At 47.7% G+C, this 20,833-nt stretch overlaps 14 non-coding genes across 14 annotated transcripts; all 14 read right to left on the bottom strand.

Moving 5' to 3' along the window:
- Positions 1-643: 643 nt before the first annotated feature.
- Positions 644-834, bottom strand: LOC142692998 (U2 spliceosomal RNA). Its single transcript, XR_012861382.1, has one exon. It is a non-coding gene; the product is annotated as a U2 spliceosomal RNA (small nuclear RNA).
- Positions 835-2,126: 1,292 nt separating this feature from the next.
- LOC142693418 (U2 spliceosomal RNA) lies at positions 2,127-2,320 on the bottom strand. The gene has a single exon (XR_012861763.1). It is a non-coding gene; the product is annotated as a U2 spliceosomal RNA (small nuclear RNA).
- A 1,285-nt stretch (positions 2,321-3,605) lies between these two features.
- On the bottom strand, positions 3,606-3,796 carry LOC142692997 (U2 spliceosomal RNA). Its single transcript, XR_012861381.1, has one exon. It is a non-coding gene; the product is annotated as a U2 spliceosomal RNA (small nuclear RNA).
- A 1,267-nt stretch (positions 3,797-5,063) lies between these two features.
- Positions 5,064-5,254, bottom strand: LOC142692996 (U2 spliceosomal RNA). Its single transcript, XR_012861380.1, has one exon. It is a non-coding gene; the product is annotated as a U2 spliceosomal RNA (small nuclear RNA).
- A 1,292-nt stretch (positions 5,255-6,546) lies between these two features.
- On the bottom strand, positions 6,547-6,737 carry LOC142692995 (U2 spliceosomal RNA). Its single transcript, XR_012861379.1, has one exon. It is a non-coding gene; the product is annotated as a U2 spliceosomal RNA (small nuclear RNA).
- Positions 6,738-8,037: 1,300 nt separating this feature from the next.
- On the bottom strand, positions 8,038-8,228 carry LOC142692994 (U2 spliceosomal RNA). Its single transcript, XR_012861378.1, has one exon. It is a non-coding gene; the product is annotated as a U2 spliceosomal RNA (small nuclear RNA).
- Positions 8,229-9,512: 1,284 nt separating this feature from the next.
- On the bottom strand, positions 9,513-9,703 carry LOC142692992 (U2 spliceosomal RNA). The gene has a single exon (XR_012861377.1). It is a non-coding gene; the product is annotated as a U2 spliceosomal RNA (small nuclear RNA).
- A 1,300-nt stretch (positions 9,704-11,003) lies between these two features.
- On the bottom strand, positions 11,004-11,194 carry LOC142692991 (U2 spliceosomal RNA). The gene has a single exon (XR_012861376.1). It is a non-coding gene; the product is annotated as a U2 spliceosomal RNA (small nuclear RNA).
- Positions 11,195-12,486: 1,292 nt separating this feature from the next.
- LOC142692990 (U2 spliceosomal RNA) lies at positions 12,487-12,677 on the bottom strand. Its single transcript, XR_012861375.1, has one exon. It is a non-coding gene; the product is annotated as a U2 spliceosomal RNA (small nuclear RNA).
- Positions 12,678-13,965: 1,288 nt separating this feature from the next.
- LOC142692989 (U2 spliceosomal RNA) lies at positions 13,966-14,156 on the bottom strand. The gene has a single exon (XR_012861374.1). It is a non-coding gene; the product is annotated as a U2 spliceosomal RNA (small nuclear RNA).
- Positions 14,157-15,469: 1,313 nt separating this feature from the next.
- Positions 15,470-15,660, bottom strand: LOC142692987 (U2 spliceosomal RNA). Its single transcript, XR_012861372.1, has one exon. It is a non-coding gene; the product is annotated as a U2 spliceosomal RNA (small nuclear RNA).
- Positions 15,661-16,941: 1,281 nt separating this feature from the next.
- Positions 16,942-17,134, bottom strand: LOC142693426 (U2 spliceosomal RNA). Its single transcript, XR_012861770.1, has one exon. It is a non-coding gene; the product is annotated as a U2 spliceosomal RNA (small nuclear RNA).
- A 1,300-nt stretch (positions 17,135-18,434) lies between these two features.
- Positions 18,435-18,625, bottom strand: LOC142692986 (U2 spliceosomal RNA). The gene has a single exon (XR_012861371.1). It is a non-coding gene; the product is annotated as a U2 spliceosomal RNA (small nuclear RNA).
- A 1,300-nt stretch (positions 18,626-19,925) lies between these two features.
- On the bottom strand, positions 19,926-20,116 carry LOC142692985 (U2 spliceosomal RNA). The gene has a single exon (XR_012861370.1). It is a non-coding gene; the product is annotated as a U2 spliceosomal RNA (small nuclear RNA).
- Between the last annotated feature and the right edge of the window lie 717 nt (positions 20,117-20,833).

Raw genomic sequence — 20,833 nt, 5'->3', positions numbered from 1 at the left:
TACAGACAACTTCTCCTTGCTCCTACAACCTCCATCCTTGCACAGTTTGTTATTCTTCTAGGTAACATAGTAACAAATCCAAATTGCTGCTCTCTTTGTAGGCAAGCAAGGCTTTGTTGCAACTGCAATTCTTACTTCTTCTTGAAATGTAGGGACGACAGTACATTCCATCACATCCATCTAGTGTACACAGGTAGGTCCATTGTGGCGGGCAGGCGAGCGGGCGGGCTGCTTTATTGGCTGTTTGCTGTTCCCCTACTCCACTCCACTATTTGACTGTTGTGCTGCATCAATCAATCAATCAATCAATCAATCAATCAATCAATCAATCAATCAATCAATCAAGTGGCTGGCTCAGGTGCAGCTCTTTAACTTACCTAAAAGGGAGGGCGGAGAGAAGACAAGGAAGGTGAATGAGGTGTTCCAATGTGAAATGCCGGAAACACAGAAACACAGACGACACACAACAAGAGGTGGCAATCTATTCATTAATTGCATTTAATCAATGAGCTCATTATCACTCATGCATTGTCCAACAGGTGTTGAAATAATGGGATTAAAAGGGGAGATCCCTTCAGAAAGACAGAAACAATAGCAAAGACAAAAAACACTTTTGGAATCTGCTTTTAGTCAACACATAAGGAAAGGGTGCACCGGTCCTGGAAATACTGCAATACCAGGTCAATGCGTGGAGTGGACAGAGCAAGCTCTATTTCCATCTCCCTGTTCTAAAAATCCATTTAATATATGGTCCCCAGATAGGGGACGTATCAGATATTAAACTGATAAGAACAGATACTACACTTGATCTTAGCCAAAAGGCCGAGAAGCGATAACCCGAACGGGCCGCGCGTTGCCCGAGCCTGCCCGATACTGCTGTTCAGCCCTTGCAGCGATTCAGCCTACTTCTAGGCAATTCCATGGGGCCCTGCAGGCTCACACACTCACAGCTACACGGGAGGTGAATAAAGGCCGGAGAGGAAGCCAGACAGGATTTGCTTCTTTTGCTTGCACCACAATGCAGTGCTGAAAGAGGAGGAATCTACATAAAAACGCCTTCCTGGCAACGCCCAAATGCCCTGCTGCCATGCAGATAAACACTGGCAGCGGCAGCAAGTGCATGCCCACAGCCACCCCTTGTTCCTTCACACCTTGTATCAGCTGTAATCCAGTCCAGTCCAGTGCTGCCTGCTGAGCAGCACTGACCAACACTGCCTGGGCCCAGGCTTTTATCTCTGAGGCCCCATTATGATGTCAGAAAGCTGGCTCTGGAATCCTGAGGGCTCCACTATGACACGTGCAAAGTTCCGTCTGAACTTTATATAAGACGGTGAGGCTCAGTCAGTCACTCAGTGTTGCCTGAGAGGGCAACACTGCAACAGCCGGCCGCCAGGCTGTCTTTTTTTTGCACAGCTAGTTGCCTCCAGGAGGCCACAAGAGGGAGACAAGGGACTGCAAAATGGAAAATAGGCATCCACCAACTTTACAGACAACTTCTCCTTGCTCCTACAACCTCCATCCTTGCACAGTTTGTTATTCTTCTAGGTAACATAGTAACAAATCCAAATTGCTGCTCTCTTTGTAGGCAAGCAAGGCTTTGTTGCAACTGCAATTCTTACTTCTTCTTGAAATGTAGGGACGACAGTACATTCCATCACATCCATCTAGTGTACACAGGTAGGTCCATTGTGGCGGGCAGGCGAGCGGGCGGGCTGCTTTATTGGCTGTTTGCTGTTCCCCTACTCCACTCCACTATTTGACTGTTGTGCTGCATCAATCAATCAATCAATCAATCAATCAATCAATCAATCAATCAATCAATCAATCAGTGGCTGGCTCAGGTGCAGCTCTTTAACTTACCTAAAAGGGAGGGCGGAGAGAAGACAAGGAAGGTGAATGAGGTGTTCCAATGTGAAATGCCGGAAACACAGAAACACAGACGACACACAACAAGAGGTGGCAATCTATTCATTAATTGCATTTAATCAATGAGCTCATTATCACTCATGCATTGTCCAACAGGTGTTGAAATAATGGGATTAAAAGGGGAGATCCCTTCAGAAAGACAGAAACAATAGCAAAGACAAAAAACACTTTTGGAATCTGCTTTTAGTCAACACATAAGGAAAGGGTGCACCGGTCCTGGAAATACTGCAATACCAGGTCAATGCGTGGAGTGGACAGAGCAAGCTCTATTTCCATCTCCCTGTTCTAAAAATCCATTTAATATATGGTCCCCAGATAGGGGACGTATCAGATATTAAACTGATAAGAACAGATACTACACTTGATCTTAGCCAAAAGGCCGCCGAGAAGCGATAACCCGAACGGGCCGCGCGTTGCCCGAGCCTGCCCGATACTGCTGTTCAGCCCTTGCAGCGATTCAGCCTACTTCTAGGCAATTCCATGGGGCCCTGCAGGCTCACACACTCACAGCTACACGGGAGGTGAATAAAGGCCGGAGAGGAAGCCAGACAGGATTTGCTTCTTTTGCTTGCACCACAATGCAGTGCTGAAAGAGGAGGAATCTACATAAAAACGCCTTCCTGGCAACGCCCAAATGCCCTGCTGCCATGCAGATAAACACTGGCAGCGGCAGCAAGTGCATGCCCACAGCCACCCCTTGTTCCTTCACACCTTGTATCAGCTGTAATCCAGTCCAGTCCAGTGCTGCCTGCTGAGCAGCACTGACCAACACTGCCTGGGCCCAGGCTTTTATCTCTGAGGCCCCATTATGATGTCAGAAAGCTGGCTCTGGAATCCTGAGGGCTCCACTATGACACGTGCAAAGTTCCGTCTGAACTTTATATAAGACGGTGAGGCTCAGTCAGTCACTCAGTGTTGCCTGAGAGGGCAACACTGCAACAGCCGGCCGCCAGGCTGTCTTTTTTTTGCACAGCTAGTTGCCTCCAGGAGGCCACAAGAGGGAGACAAGGGACTGCAAAATGGAAAATAGGCATCCACCAACTTTACAGACAACTTCTCCTTGCTCCTACAACCTCCATCCTTGCACAGTTTGTTATTCTTCTAGGTAACATAGTAACAAATCCAAATTGCTGCTCTCTTTGTAGGCAAGCAAGGCTTTGTTGCAACTGCAATTCTTACTTCTTCTTGAAATGTAGGGACGACAGTACATTCCATCACATCCATCTAGTGTACACAGGTAGGTCCATTGTGGCGGGCAGGCGAGCGGGCGGGCTGCTTTATTGGCTGTTTGCTGTTCCCCTACTCCACTCCACTATTTGACTGTTGTGCTGCATCAATCAATCAATCAATCAATCAATCAATCAATCAATCAATCAATCAAGTGGCTGGCTCAGGTGCAGCTCTTTAACTTACCTAAAAGGGAGGGCGGAGAGAAGACAAGGAAGGTGAATGAGGTGTTCCAATGTGAAATGCCGGAAACACAGAAACACAGACGACACACAACAAGAGGTGGCAATCTATTCATTAATTGCATTTAATCAATGAGCTCATTATCACTCATGCATTGTCCAACAGGTGTTGAAATAATGGGATTAAAAGGGGAGATCCCTTCAGAAAGACAGAAACAATAGCAAAGACAAAAAACACTTTTGGAATCTGCTTTTAGTCAACACATAAGGAAAGGGTGCACCGGTCCTGGAAATACTGCAATACCAGGTCAATGCGTGGAGTGGACAGAGCAAGCTCTATTTCCATCTCCCTGTTCTAAAAATCCATTTAATATATGGTCCCCAGATAGGGGACGTATCAGATATTAAACTGATAAGAACAGATACTACACTTGATCTTAGCCAAAAGGCCGAGAAGCGATAACCCGAACGGGCCGCGCGTTGCCCGAGCCTGCCCGATACTGCTGTTCAGCCCTTGCAGCGATTCAGCCTACTTCTAGGCAATTCCATGGGGCCCTGCAGGCTCACACACTCACAGCTACACGGGAGGTGAATAAAGGCCGGAGAGGAAGCCAGACAGGATTTGCTTCTTTTGCTTGCACCACAATGCAGTGCTGAAAGAGGAGGAATCTACATAAAAACGCCTTCCTGGCAACGCCCAAATGCCCTGCTGCCATGCAGATAAACACTGGCAGCGGCAGCAAGTGCATGCCCACAGCCACCCCTTGTTCCTTCACACCTTGTATCAGCTGTAATCCAGTCCAGTCCAGTGCTGCCTGCTGAGCAGCACTGACCAACACTGCCTGGGCCCAGGCTTTTATCTCTGAGGCCCCATTATGATGTCAGAAAGCTGGCTCTGGAATCCTGAGGGCTCCACTATGACACGTGCAAAGTTCCGTCTGAACTTTATATAAGACGGTGAGGCTCAGTCAGTCACTCAGTGTTGCCTGAGAGGGCAACACTGCAACAGCCGGCCGCCAGGCTGTCTTTTTTTTGCACAGCTAGTTGCCTCCAGGAGGCCACAAGAGGGAGACAAGGGACTGCAAAATGGAAAATAGGCATCCACCAACTTTACAGACAACTTCTCCTTGCTCCTACAACCTCCATCGTAACATAGTAACAAATCCAAATTGCTGCTCTCTTTGTAGGCAAGCAAGGCTTTGTTGCAACTGCAATTCTTACTTCTTCTTGAAATGTAGGGACGACAGTACATTCCATCACATCCATCTAGTGTACACAGGTAGGTCCATTGTGGCGGGCAGGCGAGCGGGCGGGCTGCTTTATTGGCTGTTTGCTGTTCCCCTACTCCACTCCACTATTTGACTGTTGTGCTGCATCAATCAATCAATCAATCAATCAATCAATCAATCAATCAATCAATCAATCAATCAGTGGCTGGCTCAGGTGCAGCTCTTTAACTTACCTAAAAGGGAGGGCGGAGAGAAGACAAGGAAGGTGAATGAGGTGTTCCAATGTGAAATGCCGGAAACACAGAAACACAGACGACACACAACAAGAGGTGGCAATCTATTCATTAATTGCATTTAATCAATGAGCTCATTATCACTCATGCATTGTCCAACAGGTGTTGAAATAATGGGATTAAAAGGGGAGATCCCTTCAGAAAGACAGAAACAATAGCAAAGACAAAAAACACTTTTGGAATCTGCTTTTAGTCAACACATAAGGAAAGGGTGCACCGGTCCTGGAAATACTGCAATACCAGGTCAATGCGTGGAGTGGACAGAGCAAGCTCTATTTCCATCTCCCTGTTCTAAAAATCCATTTAATATATGGTCCCCAGATAGGGGACGTATCAGATATTAAACTGATAAGAACAGATACTACACTTGATCTTAGCCAAAAGGCCGAGAAGCGATAACCCGAACGGGCCGCGCGTTGCCCGAGCCTGCCCGATACTGCTGTTCAGCCCTTGCAGCGATTCAGCCTACTTCTAGGCAATTCCATGGGGCCCTGCAGGCTCACACACTCACAGCTACACGGGAGGTGAATAAAGGCCGGAGAGGAAGCCAGACAGGATTTGCTTCTTTTGCTTGCACCACAATGCAGTGCTGAAAGAGGAGGAATCTACATAAAAACGCCTTCCTGGCAACGCCCAAATGCCCTGCTGCCATGCAGATAAACACTGGCAGCGGCAGCAAGTGCATGCCCACAGCCACCCCTTGTTCCTTCACACCTTGTATCAGCTGTAATCCAGTCCAGTCCAGTGCTGCCTGCTGAGCAGCACTGACCAACACTGCCTGGGCCCAGGCTTTTATCTCTGAGGCCCCATTATGATGTCAGAAAGCTGGCTCTGGAATCCTGAGGGCTCCACTATGACACGTGCAAAGTTCCGTCTGAACTTTATATAAGACGGTGAGGCTCAGTCAGTCACTCAGTGTTGCCTGAGAGGGCAACACTGCAACAGCCGGCCGCCAGGCTGTCTTTTTTTTGCACAGCTAGTTGCCTCCAGGAGGCCACAAGAGGGAGACAAGGGACTGCAAAATGGAAAATAGGCATCCACCAACTTTACAGACAACTTCTCCTTGCTCCTACAACCTCCATCCTTGCACAGTTTGTTATTCTTCTAGGTAACATAGTAACAAATCCAAATTGCTGCTCTCTTTGTAGGCAAGCAAGGCTTTGTTGCAACTGCAATTCTTACTTCTTCTTGAAATGTAGGGACGACAGTACATTCCATCACATCCATCTAGTGTACACAGGTAGGTCCATTGTGGCGGGCAGGCGAGCGGGCGGGCTGCTTTATTGGCTGTTTGCTGTTCCCCTACTCCACTCCACTATTTGACTGTTGTGCTGCATCAATCAATCAATCAATCAATCAATCAATCAATCAATCAATCAATCAATCAATCAGTGGCTGGCTCAGGTGCAGCTCTTTAACTTACCTAAAAGGGAGGGCGGAGAGAAGACAAGGAAGGTGAATGAGGTGTTCCAATGTGAAATGCCGGAAACACAGAAACACAGACGACACACAACAAGAGGTGGCAATCTATTCATTAATTGCATTTAATCAATGAGCTCATTATCACTCATGCATTGTCCAACAGGTGTTGAAATAATGGGATTAAAAGGGGAGATCCCTTCAGAAAGACAGAAACAATAGCAAAGACAAAAAACACTTTTGGAATCTGCTTTTAGTCAACACATAAGGAAAGGGTGCACCGGTCCTGGAAATACTGCAATACCAGGTCAATGCGTGGAGTGGACAGAGCAAGCTCTATTTCCATCTCCCTGTTCTAAAAATCCATTTAATATATGGTCCCCAGATAGGGGACGTATCAGATATTAAACTGATAAGAACAGATACTACACTTGATCTTAGCCAAAAGGCCGAGAAGCGATAACCCGAACGGGCCGCGCGTTGCCCGAGCCTGCCCGATACTGCTGTTCAGCCCTTGCAGCGATTCAGCCTACTTCTAGGCAATTCCATGGGGCCCTGCAGGCTCACACACTCACAGCTACACGGGAGGTGAATAAAGGCCGGAGAGGAAGCCAGACAGGATTTGCTTCTTTTGCTTGCACCACAATGCAGTGCTGAAAGAGGAGGAATCTACATAAAAACGCCTTCCTGGCAACGCCCAAATGCCCTGCTGCCATGCAGATAAACACTGGCAGCGGCAGCAAGTGCATGCCCACAGCCACCCCTTGTTCCTTCACACCTTGTATCAGCTGTAATCCAGTCCAGTCCAGTGCTGCCTGCTGAGCAGCACTGACCAACACTGCCTGGGCCCAGGCTTTTATCTCTGAGGCCCCATTATGATGTCAGAAAGCTGGCTCTGGAATCCTGAGGGCTCCACTATGACACGTGCAAAGTTCCGTCTGAACTTTATATAAGACGGTGAGGCTCAGTCAGTCACTCAGTGTTGCCTGAGAGGGCAACACTGCAACAGCCGGCCGCCAGGCTGTCTTTTTTTTGCACAGCTAGTTGCCTCCAGGAGGCCACAAGAGGGAGACAAGGGACTGCAAAATGGAAAATAGGCATCCACCAACTTTACAGACAACTTCTCCTTGCTCCTACAACCTCCATCCTTGCACAGTTTGTTATTCTTCTAGGTAACATAGTAACAAATCCAAATTGCTGCTCTCTTTGTAGGCAAGCAAGGCTTTGTTGCAACTGCAATTCTTACTTCTTCTTGAAATGTAGGGACGACAGTACATTCCATCACATCCATCTAGTGTACACAGGTAGGTCCATTGTGGCGGGCAGGCGAGCGGGCGGGCTGCTTTATTGGCTGTTTGCTGTTCCCCTACTCCACTCCACTATTTGACTGTTGTGCTGCATCAATCAATCAATCAATCAATCAATCAATCAATCAATCAATCAATCAATCAATCAATCAATCAGTGGCTGGCTCAGGTGCAGCTCTTTAACTTACCTAAAAGGGAGGGCAGAGAGAAGACAAGGAAGGTGAATGAGGTGTTCCAATGTGAAATGCCGGAAACACAGAAACACAGACGACACACAACAAGAGGTGGCAATCTATTCATTAATTGCATTTAATCAATGAGCTCATTATCACTCATGCATTGTCCAACAGGTGTTGAAATAATGGGATTAAAAGGGGAGATCCCTTCAGAAAGACAGAAACAATAGCAAAGACAAAAAACACTTTTGGAATCTGCTTTTAGTCAACACATAAGGAAAGGGTGCACCGGTCCTGGAAATACTGCAATACCAGGTCAATGCGTGGAGTGGACAGAGCAAGCTCTATTTCCATCTCCCTGTTCTAAAAATCCATTTAATATATGGTCCCCAGATAGGGGACGTATCAGATATTAAACTGATAAGAACAGATACTACACTTGATCTTAGCCAAAAGGCCGAGAAGCGATAACCCGAACGGGCCGCGCGTTGCCCGAGCCTGCCCGATACTGCTGTTCAGCCCTTGCAGCGATTCAGCCTACTTCTAGGCAATTCCATGGGGCCCTGCAGGCTCACACACTCACAGCTACACGGGAGGTGAATAAAGGCCGGAGAGGAAGCCAGACAGGATTTGCTTCTTTTGCTTGCACCACAATGCAGTGCTGAAAGAGGAGGAATCTACATAAAAACGCCTTCCTGGCAACGCCCAAATGCCCTGCTGCCATGCAGATAAACACTGGCAGCGGCAGCAAGTGCATGCCCACAGCCACCCCTTGTTCCTTCACACCTTGTATCAGCTGTAATCCAGTCCAGTCCAGTGCTGCCTGCTGAGCAGCACTGACCAACACTGCCTGGGCCCAGGCTTTTATCTCTGAGGCCCCATTATGATGTCAGAAAGCTGGCTCTGGAATCCTGAGGGCTCCACTATGACACGTGCAAAGTTCCGTCTGAACTTTATATAAGACGGTGAGGCTCAGTCAGTCACTCAGTGTTGCCTGAGAGGGCAACACTGCAACAGCCGGCCGCCAGGCTGTCTTTTTTTTGCACAGCTAGTTGCCTCCAGGAGGCCACAAGAGGGAGACAAGGGACTGCAAAATGGAAAATAGGCATCCACCAACTTTACAGACAACTTCTCCTTGCTCCTACAACCTCCATCCTTGCACAGTTTGTTATTCTTCTAGGTAACATAGTAACAAATCCAAATTGCTGCTCTCTTTGTAGGCAAGCAAGGCTTTGTTGCAACTGCAATTCTTACTTCTTCTTGAAATGTAGGGACGACAGTACATTCCATCACATCCATCTAGTGTACACAGGTAGGTCCATTGTGGCGGGCAGGCGAGCGGGCGGGCTGCTTTATTGGCTGTTTGCTGTTCCCCTACTCCACTCCACTATTTGACTGTTGTGCTGCATCAATCAATCAATCAATCAATCAATCAATCAATCAATCAATCAATCAGTGGCTGGCTCAGGTGCAGCTCTTTAACTTACCTAAAAGGGAGGGCGGAGAGAAGACAAGGAAGGTGAATGAGGTGTTCCAATGTGAAATGCCGGAAACACAGAAACACAGACGACACACAACAAGAGGTGGCAATCTATTCATTAATTGCATTTAATCAATGAGCTCATTATCACTCATGCATTGTCCAACAGGTGTTGAAATAATGGGATTAAAAGGGGAGATCCCTTCAGAAAGACAGAAACAATAGCAAAGACAAAAAACACTTTTGGAATCTGCTTTTAGTCAACACATAAGGAAAGGGTGCACCGGTCCTGGAAATACTGCAATACCAGGTCAATGCGTGGAGTGGACAGAGCAAGCTCTATTTCCATCTCCCTGTTCTAAAAATCCATTTAATATATGGTCCCCAGATAGGGGACGTATCAGATATTAAACTGATAAGAACAGATACTACACTTGATCTTAGCCAAAAGGCCGAGAAGCGATAACCCGAACGGGCCGCGCGTTGCCCGAGCCTGCCCGATACTGCTGTTCAGCCCTTGCAGCGATTCAGCCTACTTCTAGGCAATTCCATGGGGCCCTGCAGGCTCACACACTCACAGCTACACGGGAGGTGAATAAAGGCCGGAGAGGAAGCCAGACAGGATTTGCTTCTTTTGCTTGCACCACAATGCAGTGCTGAAAGAGGAGGAATCTACATAAAAACGCCTTCCTGGCAACGCCCAAATGCCCTGCTGCCATGCAGATAAACACTGGCAGCGGCAGCAAGTGCATGCCCACAGCCACCCCTTGTTCCTTCACACCTTGTATCAGCTGTAATCCAGTCCAGTCCAGTGCTGCCTGCTGAGCAGCACTGACCAACACTGCCTGGGCCCAGGCTTTTATCTCTGAGGCCCCATTATGATGTCAGAAAGCTGGCTCTGGAATCCTGAGGGCTCCACTATGACACGTGCAAAGTTCCGTCTGAACTTTATATAAGACGGTGAGGCTCAGTCAGTCACTCAGTGTTGCCTGAGAGGGCAACACTGCAACAGCCGGCCGCCAGGCTGTCTTTTTTTTGCACAGCTAGTTGCCTCCAGGAGGCCACAAGAGGGAGACAAGGGACTGCAAAATGGAAAATAGGCATCCACCAACTTTACAGACAACTTCTCCTTGCTCCTACAACCTCCATCCTTGCACAGTTTGTTATTCTTCTAGGTAACATAGTAACAAATCCAAATTGCTGCTCTCTTTGTAGGCAAGCAAGGCTTTGTTGCAACTGCAATTCTTACTTCTTCTTGAAATGTAGGGACGACAGTACATTCCATCACATCCATCTAGTGTACACAGGTAGGTCCATTGTGGCGGGCAGGCGAGCGGGCGGGCTGCTTTATTGGCTGTTTGCTGTTCCCCTACTCCACTCCACTATTTGACTGTTGTGCTGCATCAATCAATCAATCAATCAATCAATCAATCAATCAATCAATCAATCAATCAATCAATCAATCAGTGGCTGGCTCAGGTGCAGCTCTTTAACTTACCTAAAAGGGAGGGCGGAGAGAAGACAAGGAAGGTGAATGAGGTGTTCCAATGTGAAATGCCGGAAACACAGAAACACAGACGACACACAACAAGAGGTGGCAATCTATTCATTAATTGCATTTAATCAATGAGCTCATTATCACTCATGCATTGTCCAACAGGTGTTGAAATAATGGGATTAAAAGGGGAGATCCCTTCAGAAAGACAGAAACAATAGCAAAGACAAAAAACACTTTTGGAATCTGCTTTTAGTCAACACATAAGGAAAGGGTGCACCGGTCCTGGAAATACTGCAATACCAGGTCAATGCGTGGAGTGGACAGAGCAAGCTCTATTTCCATCTCCCTGTTCTAAAAATCCATTTAATATATGGTCCCCAGATAGGGGACGTATCAGATATTAAACTGATAAGAACAGATACTACACTTGATCTTAGCCAAAAGGCCGAGAAGCGATAACCCGAACGGGCCGCGCGTTGCCCGAGCCTGCCCGATACTGCTGTTCAGCCCTTGCAGCGATTCAGCCTACTTCTAGGCAATTCCATGGGGCCCTGCAGGCTCACACACTCACAGCTACACGGGAGGTGAATAAAGGCCGGAGAGGAAGCCAGACAGGATTTGCTTCTTTTGCTTGCACCACAATGCAGTGCTGAAAGAGGAGGAATCTACATAAAAACGCCTTCCTGGCAACGCCCAAATGCCCTGCTGCCATGCAGATAAACACTGGCAGCGGCAGCAAGTGCATGCCCACAGCCACCCCTTGTTCCTTCACACCTTGTATCAGCTGTAATCCAGTCCAGTCCAGTGCTGCCTGCTGAGCAGCACTGACCAACACTGCCTGGGCCCAGGCTTTTATCTCTGAGGCCCCATTATGATGTCAGAAAGCTGGCTCTGGAATCCTGAGGGCTCCACTATGACACGTGCAAAGTTCCGTCTGAACTTTATATAAGACGGTGAGGCTCAGTCAGTCACTCAGTGTTGCCTGAGAGGGCAACACTGCAACAGCCGGCCGCCAGGCTGTCTTTTTTTTGCACAGCTAGTTGCCTCCAGGAGGCCACAAGAGGGAGACAAGGGACTGCAAAATGGAAAATAGGCATCCACCAACTTTACAGACAACTTCTCCTTGCTCCTACAACCTCCATCCTTGCACAGTTTGTTATTCTTCTAGGTAACATAGTAACAAATCCAAATTGCTGCTCTCTTTGTAGGCAAGCAAGGCTTTGTTGCAACTGCAATTCTTACTTCTTCTTGAAATGTAGGGACGACAGTACATTCCATCACATCCATCTAGTGTACACAGGTAGGTCCATTGTGGCGGGCAGGCGAGCGGGCGGGCTGCTTTATTGGCTGTTTGCTGTTCCCCTACTCCACTCCACTATTTGACTGTTGTGCTGCATCAATCAATCAATCAATCAATCAATCAATCAATCAATCAATCAATCAATCAATCAGTGGCTGGCTCAGGTGCAGCTCTTTAACTTACCTAAAAGGGAGGGCGGAGAGAAGACAAGGAAGGTGAATGAGGTGTTCCAATGTGAAATGCCGGAAACACAGAAACACAGACGACACACAACAAGAGGTGGCAATCTATTCATTAATTGCATTTAATCAATGAGCTCATTATCACTCATGCATTGTCCAACAGGTGTTGAAATAATGGGATTAAAAGGGGAGATCCCTTCAGAAAGACAGAAACAATAGCAAAGACAAAAAACACTTTTGGAATCTGCTTTTAGTCAACACATAAGGAAAGGGTGCACCGGTCCTGGAAATACTGCAATACCAGGTCAATGCGTGGAGTGGACAGAGCAAGCTCTATTTCCATCTCCCTGTTCTAAAAATCCATTTAATATATGGTCCCCAGATAGGGGACGTATCAGATATTAAACTGATAAGAACAGATACTACACTTGATCTTAGCCAAAAGGCCGAGAAGCGATAACCCGAACGGGCCGCGCGTTGCCCGAGCCTGCCCGATACTGCTGTTCAGCCCTTGCAGCGATTCAGCCTACTTCTAGGCAATTCCATGGGGCCCTGCAGGCTCACACACTCACAGCTACACGGGAGGTGAATAAAGGCCGGAGAGGAAGCCAGACAGGATTTGCTTCTTTTGCTTGCACCACAATGCAGTGCTGAAAGAGGAGGAATCTACATAAAAACGCCTTCCTGGCAACGCCCAAATGCCCTGCTGCCATGCAGATAAACACTGGCAGCGGCAGCAAGTGCATGCCCACAGCCACCCCTTGTTCCTTCACACCTTGTATCAGCTGTAATCCAGTCCAGTCCAGTGCTGCCTGCTGAGCAGCACTGACCAACACTGCCTGGGCCCAGGCTTTTATCTCTGAGGCCCCATTATGATGTCAGAAAGCTGGCTCTGGAATCCTGAGGGCTCCACTATGACACGTGCAAAGTTCCGTCTGAACTTTATATAAGACGGTGAGGCTCAGTCAGTCACTCAGTGTTGCCTGAGAGGGCAACACTGCAACAGCCGGCCGCCAGGCTGTCTTTTTTTTGCACAGCTAGTTGCCTCCAGGAGGCCACAAGAGGGAGACAAGGGACTGCAAAATGGAAAATAGGCATCCACCAACTTTACAGACAACTTCTCCTTGCTCCTACAACCTCCATCCTTGCACAGTTTGTTATTCTTCTAGGTAACATAGTAACAAATCCAAATTGCTGCTCTCTTTGTAGGCAAGCAAGGCTTTGTTGCAACTGCAATTCTTACTTCTTCTTGAAATGTAGGGACGACAGTACATTCCATCACATCCATCTAGTGTACACAGGTAGGTCCATTGTGGCGGGCAGGCGAGCGGGCGGGCTGCTTTATTGGCTGTTTGCTGTTCCCCTACTCCACTCCACTATTTGACTGTTGTGCTGCATCAATCAATCAATCAATCAATCAATCAATCAATCAATCAATCAATCAATCAGTGGCTGGCTCAGGTGCAGCTCTTTAACTTACCTAAAAGGGAGGGCGGAGAGAAGACAAGGAAGGTGAATGAGGTGTTCCAATGTGAAATGCCGGAAACACAGAAACACAGACGACACACAACAAGAGGTGGCAATCTATTCATTAATTGCATTTAATCAATGAGCTCATTATCACTCATGCATTGTCCAACAGGTGTTGAAATAATGGGATTAAAAGGGGAGATCCCTTCAGAAAGACAGAAACAATAGCAAAGACAAAAAACACTTTTGGAATCTGCTTTTAGTCAACACATAAGGAAAGGGTGCACCGGTCCTGGAAATACTGCAATACCAGGTCAATGCGTGGAGTGGACAGAGCAAGCTCTATTTCCATCTCCCTGTTCTAAAAATCCATTTAATATATGGTCCCCAGATAGGGGACGTATCAGATATTAAACTGATAAGAACAGATACTACACTTGATCTTAGCCAAAAGGCCGAGAAGCGATAACCCGAACGGGCCGCGCGTTGCCCGAGCCTGCCCGATACTGCTGTTCAGCCCTTGCAGCGATTCAGCCTACTTCTAGGCAATTCCATGGGGCCCTGCAGGCTCACACACTCACAGCTACACGGGAGGTGAATAAAGGCCGGAGAGGAAGCCAGACAGGATTTGCTTCTTTTGCTTGCACCACAATGCAGTGCTGAAAGAGGAGGAATCTACATAAAAACGCCTTCCTGGCAACGCCCAAATGCCCTGCTGCCATGCAGATAAACACTGGCAGCGGCAGCAAGTGCATGCCCACAGCCACCCCTTGTTCCTTCACACCTTGTATCAGCTGTAATCCAGTCCAGTCCAGTGCTGCCTGCTGAGCAGCACTGACCAACACTGCCTGGGCCCAGGCTTTTATCTCTGAGGCCCCATTATGATGTCAGAAAGCTGGCTCTGGAATCCTGAGGGCTCCACTATGACACGTGCAAAGTTCCGTCTGAACTTTATATAAGACGGTGAGGCTCAGTCAGTCACTCAGTGTTGCCTGAGAGGGCAACACTGCAACAGCCGGCCGCCAGGCTGTCTTTTTTTTGCACAGCTAGTTGCCTCCAGGAGGCCACAAGAGGGAGACAAGGGACTGCAAAATGGAAAATAGGCATCCACCAACTTTACAGACAACTTCTCCTTGCTCCTACAACCTCCATCCTTGCACAGTTTGTTATTCTTCTAGGTAACATAGTAACAAATCCAAATTGCTGCTCTCTTTGTAGGCAAGCAAGGCTTTGTTGCAACTGCAATTCTTACTTCTTCTTGAAATGTAGGGACGACAGTACATTCCATCACATCCATCTAGTGTACACAGGTAGGTCCATTGTGGCGGGCAGGCGAGCGGGCGGGCTGCTTTATTGGCTGTTTGCTGTTCCCCTACTCCACTCCACTATTTGACTGTTGTGCTGCATCAATCAATCAATCAATCAATCAATCAATCAATCAATCAATCAATCAATCAGTGGCTGGCTCAGGTGCAGCTCTTTAACTTACCTAAAAGGGAGGGCGGAGAGAAGACAAGGAAGGTGAATGAGGTGTTCCAATGTGAAATGCCGGAAACACAGAAACACAGACGACACACAACAAGAGGTGGCAATCTATTCATTAATTGCATTTAATCAATGAGCTCATTATCACTCATGCATTGTCCAACAGGTGTTGAAATAATGGGATTAAAAGGGGAGATCCCTTCAGAAAGACAGAAACAATAGCAAAGACAAAAAACACTTTTGGAATCTGCTTTTAGTCAACACATAAGGAAAGGGTTTTAGTCAACACATAAGGAAAGGGTGCACCGGTCCTGGAAATACTGCAATACCAGGTCAATGCGTGGAGTGGACAGAGCAAGCTCTATTTCCATCTCCCTGTTCTAAAAATCCATTTAATATATGGTCCCCAGATAGGGGACGTATCAGATATTAAACTGATAAGAACAGATACTACACTTGATCTTAGCCAAAAGGCCGAGAAGCGATAACCCGAACGGGCCGCGCGTTGCCCGAGCCTGCCCGATACTGCTGTTCAGCCCTTGCAGCGATTCAGCCTACTTCTAGGCAATTCCATGGGGCCCTGCAGGCTCACACACTCACAGCTACACGGGAGGTGAATAAAGGCCGGAGAGGAAGCCAGACAGGATTTGCTTCTTTTGCTTGCACCACAATGCAGTGCTGAAAGAGGAGGAATCTACATAAAAACGCCTTCCTGGCAACGCCCAAATGCCCTGCTGCCATGCAGATAAACACTGGCAGCGGCAGCAAGTGCATGCCCACAGCCACCCCTTGTTCCTTCACACCTTGTATCAGCTGTAATCCAGTCCAGTCCAGTGCTGCCTGCTGAGCAGCACTGACCAACACTGCCTGGGCCCAGGCTTTTATCTCTGAGGCCCCATTATGATGTCAGAAAGCTGGCTCTGGAATCCTGAGGGCTCCACTATGACACGTGCAAAGTTCCGTCTGAACTTTATATAAGACGGTGAGGCTCAGTCAGTCACTCAGTGTTGCCTGAGAGGGCAACACTGCAACAGCCGGCCGCCAGGCTGTCTTTTTTTTGCACAGCTAGTTGCCTCCAGGAGGCCACAAGAGGGAGACAAGGGACTGCAAAATGGAAAATAGGCATCCACCAACTTTACAGACAACTTCTCCTTGCTCCTACAACCTCCATCCTTGCACAGTTTGTTATTCTTCTAGGTAACATAGTAACAAATCCAAATTGCTGCTCTCTTTGTAGGCAAGCAAGGCTTTGTTGCAACTGCAATTCTTACTTCTTCTTGAAATGTAGGGACGACAGTACATTCCATCACATCCATCTAGTGTACACAGGTAGGTCCATTGTGGCGGGCAGGCGAGCGGGCGGGCTGCTTTATTGGCTGTTTGCTGTTCCCCTACTCCACTCCACTATTTGACTGTTGTGCTGCATCAATCAATCAATCAATCAATCAATCAATCAATCAATCAATCAATCAATCAATCAATCAGTGGCTGGCTCAGGTGCAGCTCTTTAACTTACCTAAAAGGGAGGGCGGAGAGAAGACAAGGAAGGTGAATGAGGTGTTCCAATGTGAAATGCCGGAAACACAGAAACACAGACGACACACAACAAGAGGTGGCAATCTATTCATTAATTGCATTTAATCAATGAGCTCATTATCACTCATGCATTGTCCAACAGGTGTTGAAATAATGGGATTAAAAGGGGAGATCCCTTCAGAAAGACAGAAACAATAGCAAAGACAAAAAACACTTTTGGAATCTGCTTTTAGTCAACACATAAGGAAAGGGTGCATACTGCAATACCAGGTCAATGCGTGGAGTGGACAGAGCAAGCTCTATTTCCATCTCCCTGTTCTAAAAATCCATTTAATATATGGTCCCCAGATAGGGGACGTATCAGATATTAAACTGATAAGAACAGATACTACACTTGATCTTAGCCAAAAGGCCGAGAAGCGATAACCCGAACGGGCCGCGCGTTGCCCGAGCCTGCCCGATACTGCTGTTCAGCCCTTGCAGCGATTCAGCCTACTTCTAGGCAATTCCATGGGGCCCTGCAGGCTCACACACTCACAGCTACACGGGAGGTGAATAAAGGCCGGAGAGGAAGCCAGCCAGACAGGATTTGCTTCTTTTGCTTGCACCACAATGCAGTGCTGAAAGAGGAGGAATCTACATAAAAACGCCTTCCTGGCAACGCCCAAATGCCCTGCTGCCATGCAGATAAACACTGGCAGCGGCAGCAAGTGCATGCCCACAGCCACCCCTTGTTCCTTCACACCTTGTATCAGCTGTAATCCAGTCCAGTCCAGTGCTGCCTGCTGAGCAGCACTGACCAACACTGCCTGGGCCCAGGCTTTTATCTCTAAGGCCCCATTATGATGTCAGAAAGCTGGCTCTGGAATCCTGAGGGCTCCACTATGACACGTGCAAAGTTCCGTCTGAACTTTATATAAGACGGTGAGGCTCAGTCAGTCACTCAGTGTTGCCTGAGAGGGCAACACTGCAACAGCCGGCCGCCAGGCTGTCTTTTTTTTGCACAGCTAGTTGCCTCCAGGAGGCCACAAGAGGGAGACAAGGGACTGCAAAATGGAAAATAGGCATCCACCAACTTTACAGACAACTTCTCCTTGCTCCTACAACCTCCATCCTTGCACAGTTTGTTATTCTTCTAGGTAACATAGTAACAAATCCAAATTGCTGCTCTCTTTGTAGGCAAGCAAGGCTTTGTTGCAACTGCAATTCTTACTTCTTCTTGAAATGTAGGGACGACAGTACATTCCATCACATCCATCTAGTGTACACAGGTAGGTCCATTGTGGCGGGCAGGCGAGCGGGCGGGCTGCTTTATTGGCTGTTTGCTGTTCCCCTACTCCACTCCACTATTTGACTGTTGTGCTGCATCAATCAATCAATCAATCAATCAATCAATCAATCAATCAATCAATCAATCAATCAATCAGTGGCTGGCTCAGGTGCAGCTCTTTAACTTACCTAAAAGGGAGGGCGGAGAGAAGACAAGGAAGGTGAATGAGGTGTTCCAATGTGAAATGCCGGAAACACAGAAACACAGACGACACACAACAAGAGGTGGCAATCTATTCATTAATTGCATTTAATCAATGAGCTCATTATCACTCATGCATTGTCCAACAGGTGTTGAAATAATGGGATTAAAAGGGGAGATCCCTTCAGAAAGACAGAAACAATAGCAAAGACAAAAAACACTTTTGGAATCTGCTTTTAGTCAACACATAAGGAAAGGGTGCACCGGTCCTGGAAATACTGCAATACCAGGTCAATGCGTGGAGTGGACAGAGCAAGCTCTATTTCCATCTCCCTGTTCTAAAAATCCATTTAATATATGGTCCCCAGATAGGGGACGTATCAGATATTAAACTGATAAGAACAGATACTACACTTGATCTTAGCCAAAAGGCCGAGAAGCGATAACCCGAATGGGCCGCGCGTTGCCCGAGCCTGCCCGATACTGCTGTTCAGCCCTTGCAGCGATTCAGCCTACTTCTAGGCAATTCCATGGGGCCCTGCAGGCTCACACACTCACAGCTACACGGGAGGTGAATAAAGGCCGGAGAGGAAGCCAGACAGGATTTGCTTCTTTTGCTTGCACCACAATGCAGTGCTGAAAGAGGAGGAATCTACATAAAAACGCCTTCCTGGCAACGCCCAAATGCCCTGCTGCCATGCAGATAAACACTGGCAGCGGCAGCAAGTGCATGCCCACAGCCACCCCTTGTTCCTTCACACCTTGTATCAGCTGTAATCCAGTCCAGTCCAGTGCTGCCTGCTGAGCAGCACTGACCAACACTGCCTGGGCCCAGGCTTTTATCTCTGAGGCCCCATTATGATGTCAGAAAGCTGGCTCTGGAATCCTGAGGGCTCCACTATGACACGTGCAAAGTTCCGTCTGAACTTTATATAAGACGGTGAGGCTCAGTCAGTCACTCAGTGTTGCCTGAGAGGGCAACACTGCAACAGCCGGCCGCCAGGCTGTCTTTTTTTTGCACAGCTAGTTGCCTCCAGGAGGCCACAAGAGGGAGACAAGGGACTGCAAAATGGAAAATAGGCATCCACCAACTTTACAGACAACTTCTCCTTGCTCCTACAACCTCCATCCTTGCACAGTTTGTTATTCTTCTAGGTAACATAGTAACAAATCCAAATTGCTGCTCTCTTTGTAGGCAAGCAAGGCTTTGTTGCAACTGCAATTCTTACTTCTTCTTGAAATGTAGGGACGACAGTACATTCCATCACATCCATCTAGTGTACACAGGTAGGTCCATTGTGGCGGGCAGGCGAGCGGGCGGGCTGCTTTATTGGCTGTTTGCTGTTCCCCTACTCCACTCCACTATTTGACTGTTGTGCTGCATCAATCAATCAATCAATCAATCAATCAATCAATCAATCAATCAATCAATCAATCAATCAATCAGTGGCTGGCTCAGGTGCAGCTCTTTAACTTACCTAAAAGGGAGGGCGGAGAGAAGACAAGGAAGGTGAATGAGGTGTTCCAATGTGAAATGCCGGAAACACAGAAACACAGACGACACACAACAAGAGGTGGCAATCTATTCATTAATTGCATTTAATCAATGAGCTCATTATCACTCATGCATTGTCCAACAGGTGTTGAAATAATGGGATTAAAAGGGGAGATCCCTTCAGAAAGACAGAAACAATAGCAAAGACAAAAAACACTTTTGGAATCTGCTTTTAGTCAACACATAAGGAAAGGGTGCACCGGTCCTGGAAATACTGCAATACCAGGTCAATGCGTGGAGTGGACAGAGCAAGCTCTATTTCCATCTCCCTGTTCTAAAAATCCATTTAATATATGGTCCCCAGATAGGGGACGTATCAGATATTAAACTGATAAGAACAGATACTACACTTGATCTTAGCCAAAAGGCCGAGAAGCGATAACCCGAACGGGCCGCGCGTTGCCCGAGCCTGCCCGATACTGCTGTTCAGCCCTTGCAGCGATTCAGCCTACTTCTAGGCAATTCCATGGGGCCCTGCAGGCTCACACACTCACAGCTACACGGGAGGTGAATAAAGGCCGGAGAGGAAGCTAGACAGGATTTGCTTCTTTTGCTTGCACCACAATGCAGTGCTGAAAGAGGAGGAATCTACATAAAAACGCCTTCCTGGCAACGCCCAAATGCCCTGCTGCCATGCAGATAAACACTGGCAGCGGCAGCAAGTGCATGCCCACAGCCACCCCTTGTTCCTTCACACCTTGTATCAGCTGTAATCCAGTCCAGTCCAGTGCTGCCTGCTGAGCAGCACTGACCAACACTGCCTGGGCCCAGGCTTTTATCTCTGAGGCCCCATTATGATGTCAGAAAGCTGGCTCTGGAATCCTGAGGGCTCCACTATGACACGTGCAAAGTTCCGTCTGAACTTTATATAAGACGGTGAGGCTCAGTCAGTCACTCAGTGTTGCCTGAGAGGGCAACACTGCAACAGCCGGCCGCCAGGCTGTCTTTTTTTTGCACAGCTAGTTGCCTCCAGGAGGCCACAAGAGGGAGACAAGGGACTGCAAAATGGAAAATAGGCATCCACCAACTTTACAGACAACTTCTCCTTGCTCCTACAACCTCCATCCTTGCACAGTTTGTTATTCTTCTAGGTAACA

Source organism: Rhinoderma darwinii, assembly GCF_050947455.1.
Source record: "Rhinoderma darwinii isolate aRhiDar2 chromosome 5 unlocalized genomic scaffold, aRhiDar2.hap1 SUPER_5_unloc_42, whole genome shotgun sequence".
In the NCBI taxonomy this organism is placed as follows: domain Eukaryota; kingdom Metazoa; phylum Chordata; class Amphibia; order Anura; family Rhinodermatidae; genus Rhinoderma; species Rhinoderma darwinii.
The sequence above is the reverse complement of the archived record's forward strand: the minus strand, read 5'-3'. Positions and strand labels throughout refer to the sequence as shown.